Source organism: Rhagoletis pomonella, unplaced genomic scaffold (assembly GCF_013731165.1).
Source record: "Rhagoletis pomonella isolate Grant_MI unplaced genomic scaffold, Rhpom_1.0 Rhpom_scaffold_00017, whole genome shotgun sequence".
In the NCBI taxonomy this organism is placed as follows: domain Eukaryota; kingdom Metazoa; phylum Arthropoda; class Insecta; order Diptera; family Tephritidae; genus Rhagoletis; species Rhagoletis pomonella.
In genome coordinates, this window is record NW_023458571.1 from 3,045,869 (window position 1) to 3,052,953 (window position 7,085).

Here is a 7,085-nt window from a genome sequence, read left to right on the forward strand (position 1 = left end):
CTTATTTTTCGTCTAAAACTCATTGTAAATATCAATTTTGAGTGAATAATCTTCAGTAGTTACTAAATTATCGCAGTTTTCGTATTTCTGAAAATTACCGTTATATGGGAGGTAGGCGTGGTTATTGTCCGATTTTTTAAATTTTCGGCCATTTAGTATGATGTATCAAGGCCAACAACTGTGCCGAGTTTGGAAGAAATTGGTGCAGCGGTTACCAAGATATACACATGTAACCATAAGTGGGCGTGGCTACGCCCATTTGCCAAAATTTTAAAATATTCTTATTTTTCGTCTAAAACTCATTGTAAATATCAATTTTGAGTGAATAATCTTCAGTAGTTACAAAAATATCGCAGTTTTCGTATTTCTGAAAATTACCGTTATATGGGACGTAGGCGTGGTTATTGTCCGATTTCGCCCATTTTCAATACCATCCGTCCTACACCCAAAAGAAGTTCACGTACTAAGTTTCATTAAGATATCTCAATTTTTACTCGAGTTATCGTGTGCACAGACGGACGGACGGACGTACAGACAGTCACCGCGTAATCGATTTCTCTTTTCATTCTGATCATTTATATATACATTTGTCTATATCTATCTCGATTCGTTTTGCCTGTTACAAACAACCGTTATGTGAACAAAGTTATAATACCCTTGTGCACAAGTGCGCTCGGGTATAATGATTCTATGTTTCCATATCTATATTGAACATGTCGCTGGCTTAAAGTGAAAAATTGCTAAGTCCATTTTTACAAATTTTACAAGAACTTTGAATACAACATTTTGCATGTTTAAAGCAAAACTCCATGCGAATCAGGTCTTTCATTGAATATAAACGAGAAAAAATAAAACAAGTACCTTAATCCTTAATTTCTCTTGCTTCTTATATAAAAATATGAAGTTTCTTTTTGGTTGTTTGTGTTTCCGACAGGGTAAGAGTATGATGTATTGTGGAACCCTTGTCCCTTATCAAATTTGGTTTGGAGACAAACCGGTTTCGGCGTTGTGCCATCTTCAGTGTCATTTTTCGTTCTGAATAGTTCGTGTTTCCTTCCGCTTTTTATGTATTCGTGTTACTATCTGTTTTAGCTGTCATTAGGTCATTATCTCACAGGTAGGTGCTTTTTGGTTGCTTGTATTCGCCGGCGGGTAGAAATCCGTTATTTTTATTTTCTTGGTTTTCGTGATTGCGTCGGTTTATGTTCCGTTATTTAGCAGGTATTAGGTTGCTTGCTTGTGCTGGCAGATAGAAATCCGTTATTTTCATTTTCTTGGTCTCTGCGGCGTAGGTATGTATCTTAGCGTTGGCGTTTTTGCAGGGGTCTTCTCATATTTTTCGTACAACATCTTGAGTGGTTCGAATATTACGTGGATACGGTGTTCGTTTTTTCGTTTATAATTCTCCCTTGAAATGTTTTTTGCTTGTATATCTCCATGTTTTCCAATATGTTCAAACGCCGTCCTTTATGCTGTACATGGAGGAGTTTGGCTGCCTTATTAATTTTCATTGGTGTACATTTATTTTCGAACATATGATTTGCGAAGTTTGATTCTGGTGTGACGCTTGGTTTTTGTGTCCTCTTATTGTAGTCTCTTATATGTTCAGGAGAGAGCTAGACACAATATATGCTATCGCCAGAAACAATGGATACAAAAAAGATCTGGCGGATAGAATTAGGAAGGACTCGAAACGAAAAAGTAGGGGCAGTGTTAACTTACACGGGTAAAATGACATACAAACTGGTCAAGGTTTTCCAAAAATTCAACATTCGCACATCGTTCAGAACCAGGAACAACGTCGGAAGGATACTGAACAACAGCACAAACGAAGAGGACACTCTAGATAAGCAGGGTGTATACAAATTAACGTGTGAATGCAATTGTAGCTACATAAAGCAAACTGACCGTAAGATTAAAACAAGATTCCGAGAACATATAAGAGACTACAATAGGAGGAAACACGAACTATTCAGAACGAAAAATGACACGGAAGATGGCACAACGCCGAAACCGGTTTGTCTCCAAACCAAATTTGACAAGCGGTGACGGAAAATCGTTCCACAATACATCAATATGAGGTTTCATAAAATGAAGACTCAGCAACTAGCTAGCGATAGTTTTGATGTCAAACTACTAGTCAGTCGTCTCTTGTAAAACCGATATTTTTTAGTTTGTTGTTTTTAATAAATGTACATATATTTATATATGTATGTATAATTATTACCATTCCTTTGAATTGCAAAAATTAATTTGCATTAGGTTAAAAATAAATCTGAAAAGATAGTTTTGTATTTCTTTTTTTTTTAATTTTCTAGATTTTTGTGGAAAAATTATTCTTAGTGTAAGGGAACAGACCTTGACATTTTAACTTCACAGCCGCCATTTGGCCAAACGGGTTTTTGAAGTATATCAAAGCAAATTAAGGTAAGCAAGGCGTGCAAAGCAAGCCTGCATTGGGCCAGCGCCTTAATAAACAGTAATAAAGGAGTACAAAGACGACAAAAATTGTTTATTGCTCTAAAATCATGCCTCTGGGAATATGCGTTTGTTGCTCGTTTAGGAGATCTCCGATTTAACTCCTAAGCGAGTTATAAGGGAGGTCAAAACCGACAAATCTCTCCTATTGCTCCGAAATCAGGCCAAAGGGATTACTCTTTTATTCCTCACATTGGGAGATCTCCCTTCAAGTTCTAGTGGGATGATACAAAAAAGAAGGTAGTTTCATTACTTTTTGATTATAAAGAAGATTTTTGACATTTTTCCAGAAGTAAACATTAAGCATAGCCTTGCCACATTGAAATTTTTTGATAGGGGGATTTCCTTTTAAATTTTTGGGAGTAAAATTTACATACAAACAATAGTAAGTTGATGTTTTCGATAATCAAATTTGAACGTTTTTCTCAAGCGTTTTAAAGATACTTTGAATAATATCGATGTACAGAGATGAAGAAATAAAATAAAATCTAGTTTTGAAACATTTATTTGTTAAAAAGCTGTTTTTCATTTTATTTTAATCAAAATGAATAAATTTACATAACAAGACTCTTTTTTTTTGTTAAATAGTCCGAAGAAGATGTAATGTTAGATATTTCGTCATTAAAGCGTAGTTCGAAACCAGGATTCGGAGAAGGTTGAATGGTCTCATTGCGCTTACAATGAAAGGAGTTACAATTCAGAATTCTCCGGAAGTGAAGTATCTATAAGTAACACTGGATACAAAACTATAGTGGAAATCTAACGAGGAACACAAAACCGCTAAAGAATGGGCAGCATTTTGGCGATGTAAACTGGTCTTTAGTAAGACGTGGGGTATGTCCAAATAGGGAATCCTCTGGATTTATACCTCTATGATTAATTAGCTATGCGTCACTGGTATGGTGGAGCAGATTCTCAATCAAGAGCGTGGGAAGTCTGCTTGCAAAACTTCAAAGAACTACTGCCGTGTGCGCTATGAAAGATTTCTCTACAACACGTCGCGTTGCTCTTGATGCACTGCTGCACGTACCGTCACTTTGTGCCTTCAAACGTTGGGAAGCCTTAAAGACCACCTGCAGACTAAAAAGAAACGGATGGTGGTATAACACAGAGTGCGGCGATGCGGAAATTGCTGGCGGCAGAGATTTGAGCACTTGTGTCTTTTCAATGCTATAGGATAGTACGTCACCATTACCTTTGTTGAAAAAATTCTATAATGTTGAGGTCTTTATCGGAGTAAATGGGGATAAGATTAACTTTTCTCTTGGCAAGTTTGCATCGGTCTTTCAGGCTGAGGTATTTGCAATCCTCAAGGATTTGGACTACGTGGTTGAAAATAGGTGGAGTGGAAGGAGTTTACGTGACGGCCAAGCTGCACTTAACACACTACTTACTTCCAGACTCTGAGCGCCAGTTCAATCGAGAGTTCCCCCTATCCTCCATAACTATAATATTTATCACGTCATGAATTTAAAGTTTCGTTTCGCATATCGAAGACAAATTTCCTTTTAATTTTGTAAATGTTTTTTTTTTTACAATAAATAAATGATTATTGAGGACTAGGTATGGCAGCACGAAATTTCACAATCTGCTTAATTGTCAGGTAGTTAATATGTCGCCCGAAAAGTGACAGTGAAACTACCTTCTTTTTGGTATCATGGTGATTATAGAAAACAAAAATTATTCAATATCAGCTGTCTAAATGCACAGGGTTGCCGCCTGTTAGGGTGAAATTTTAATTTGCATTTATGCTTATTATTTCAAATTAATTTTCTCCGTCCGTCTACCATATAAACTAATTTAGTTATTATTTAGGAATAACAAAAAATTTTGCCCAACTCTGCACATAATATACATATATAAGTTTCCTAGACAATGGGTCGAATTAATAGAAACAAACAATTGCTTCGAATAAAATCTACCAATTGTTGCTTGAAAAGGCACTATGCTTGTGCTGTAAATTCTTCTTGATAGCTTTATTCGAAGCTAATTCACATTAACGGCTCTGCGAGCCAACGGGTGAATGAATTTCATGACCATAGTAAAAAAAATATGTAAAGTTGACCTGAGTATCAGACCAGTAGAAATGTGGCCCACTATCCCTTGGATCGTGTTTTCAATATCGACAGTATCGACATACACAATTTATCAAATGCGTCGTCTGGTATAGAGCCCCCATTCCTGGTAATAATAAAGATTTGCATATCATAGGAAATGCGTAATTCATCATGTGCATAGGACTCTTAATCCATGGACAGCTTTGGTTGAACAGCTAACTAGGCAGAATAACGATTCTTGTCGATGTTTGGCTGACAACCATGATACAAAAAAAAAGGTAGTTTCACTTTTAAATTTTTTGACATAAACTGTACTTACTGACGTTTCTACTTTTCGTAAATTGTTGAGGTAGCACTGCCACCTAATCAAATAATTATTTTGGAAATTTTAATATTTTGTAAGGAATTTTTATTTCATTAAAACGTAAGTTGTAAAGCACGAGATAAATATACTAACATGATTGTTCGTATTAAAAGAGCTTGGTTTAAATTGCTATAAATGTAAGGTACACCAGTAATGTAGCATTATCTTTAACATGATATATTATATGCAGTTGGTCTTTTAAGAAGCTAAGTAGGATGTTGCTTTATTTCGGATTCTAGGGAAGCATAAACTCCTTTGTGATAACGTATGATGTATAGCTCCTTGCATCTGCATGCATACATTAGTTTTATTATGCGTCTACATTTATACATTTGTATATTTTCACTAGCAGACCCGGCGAACTTCGTTCCGCCCAAAATAAATTTTTTGTATTGAAACATTTTGGTCTAACATTTTCACTAACAGTTCACGTTCATGATTTTCAGTGACACATTTATCTTCTAATATTACGGTTTGGTGGTTGTCAGAAGGCATATTTCCATTACCGTCTTAAATAACCTAGCAAAACTGTACATGTGTAGAAAGAAACGTAATAGTTTCAGTGCGCTGGAAAGGCGCCACGCCCCCTTTTCAAATAGCCCCAATTTTCTCTAAGAGTATGGGATTGATTTCATATATCTCCATAGCATGTTCGAGTAATCTACCATGAAAGGTGCCACGCCCCTCGTTCCAATAGCCCCAATTTTTCTTCATAACCACGCGACTGATTTTGTATATCTTGTACATACCAAGTTCCAGTACACAACCAGAGATATGCAGTATGACAAATTCGGTTTGTATTGCAGGTGCCACGCCCCCTGCAGCTAGCCGTATGAAATATACTTTACATCCGATTCCCATACCTACCATATATACACAAAAAATTTCATAAAGATCGGTCGAACCGTTTACAAGGAGTTCGACCACTAACACCGTGACACGAGATTTTCATATATTAGACTAGCAGAGCACCCGACGTCGTTCGGGGTAAACAAACCAAAATATAAAACAGTAATACAAATATTCAGTTCAGCATAAATTAGAGGAGAAAAACTATTTATTTAACCGATTAGTTTGATTATTTATGTTTATCCATCAACCCTAAAAATTTTAAACAAATCATACACATGAAGTGTGAACCCCGTCCATTTGGGTATGGAACGCCCCATATATTTATCATCACTTTCTGTACTACAAATCTTGTTCCATTATTAATATTAGGTAGATTAAGGTAACGATAGAATTTTTAAATTAAAAATAGTATATTATGGTACATTCCGTTTAGCTCCGCCATTCGCTTAGTTGTTTTAGTACAGCTCCACTTTTCCGGTAGAATGCTTTTTTCAGAAATCGTTTTATTTATTATACATGAACATGTTTCGTTTAAATCAAATCAAATCAATAAAGTGATTTAATCTTTCCATTTCGAAATGGTCTAAAGACTGTAACGTTTCAAAAAAAAGGCGTGAGTACTAGGTACTCATGAAATTTGATGTCTAACCATATGCGAACGGCAAAGCATAAAAGTACGTTTACATATAAATATAATCTCAATCAAAGTTCATTAGCTGTCAAATTGGTTGTGCTTGTTATTCACACAACTCGAGGAAAAATTAAACTTCTTCTCTGTGCCACCGTGGTCACTTTTTTCTGCAACACATATTATGCCATTTAAATATATTTTAACTGAATATTTTATTAAAAATACCTTTACAAACCTATTTTCCTTACTAGCGTCAATTTTCGTTTGCCTAAAATTTGACATTCCTCCTCTTCTTCGCAAGTATAATCGATAAAACTAGGTTGGACACCAAAAAGTTATCGGTTTAATCTGAGATATTTTTAATTATAATTTTGCGTGGCTAAGCTCGAAAATTAGGATAATCTTTTTATATGTAAAGCTATTATTAGGCGATTCAGTTACATATATACAAATGTAGGTTAGGTTAGAAATTAAACATTAGTTTCACTTAATTTTATTCATTTTGCTGATTTAATTTTTTTATTCATTTTCATTTTTAATTCTTTTAATACATGAAATTATCGGTATGATTGTTAAAATATGATACTTGTATATACTTATGACTCAAGGGCGCTAAAATATATTGGAAACACCGCTTCAGTTATTGTTTTTGAGCTCCCAGCCAGCAAAATCATCGTAAACAAGCTCGTAATTGGATATTTTC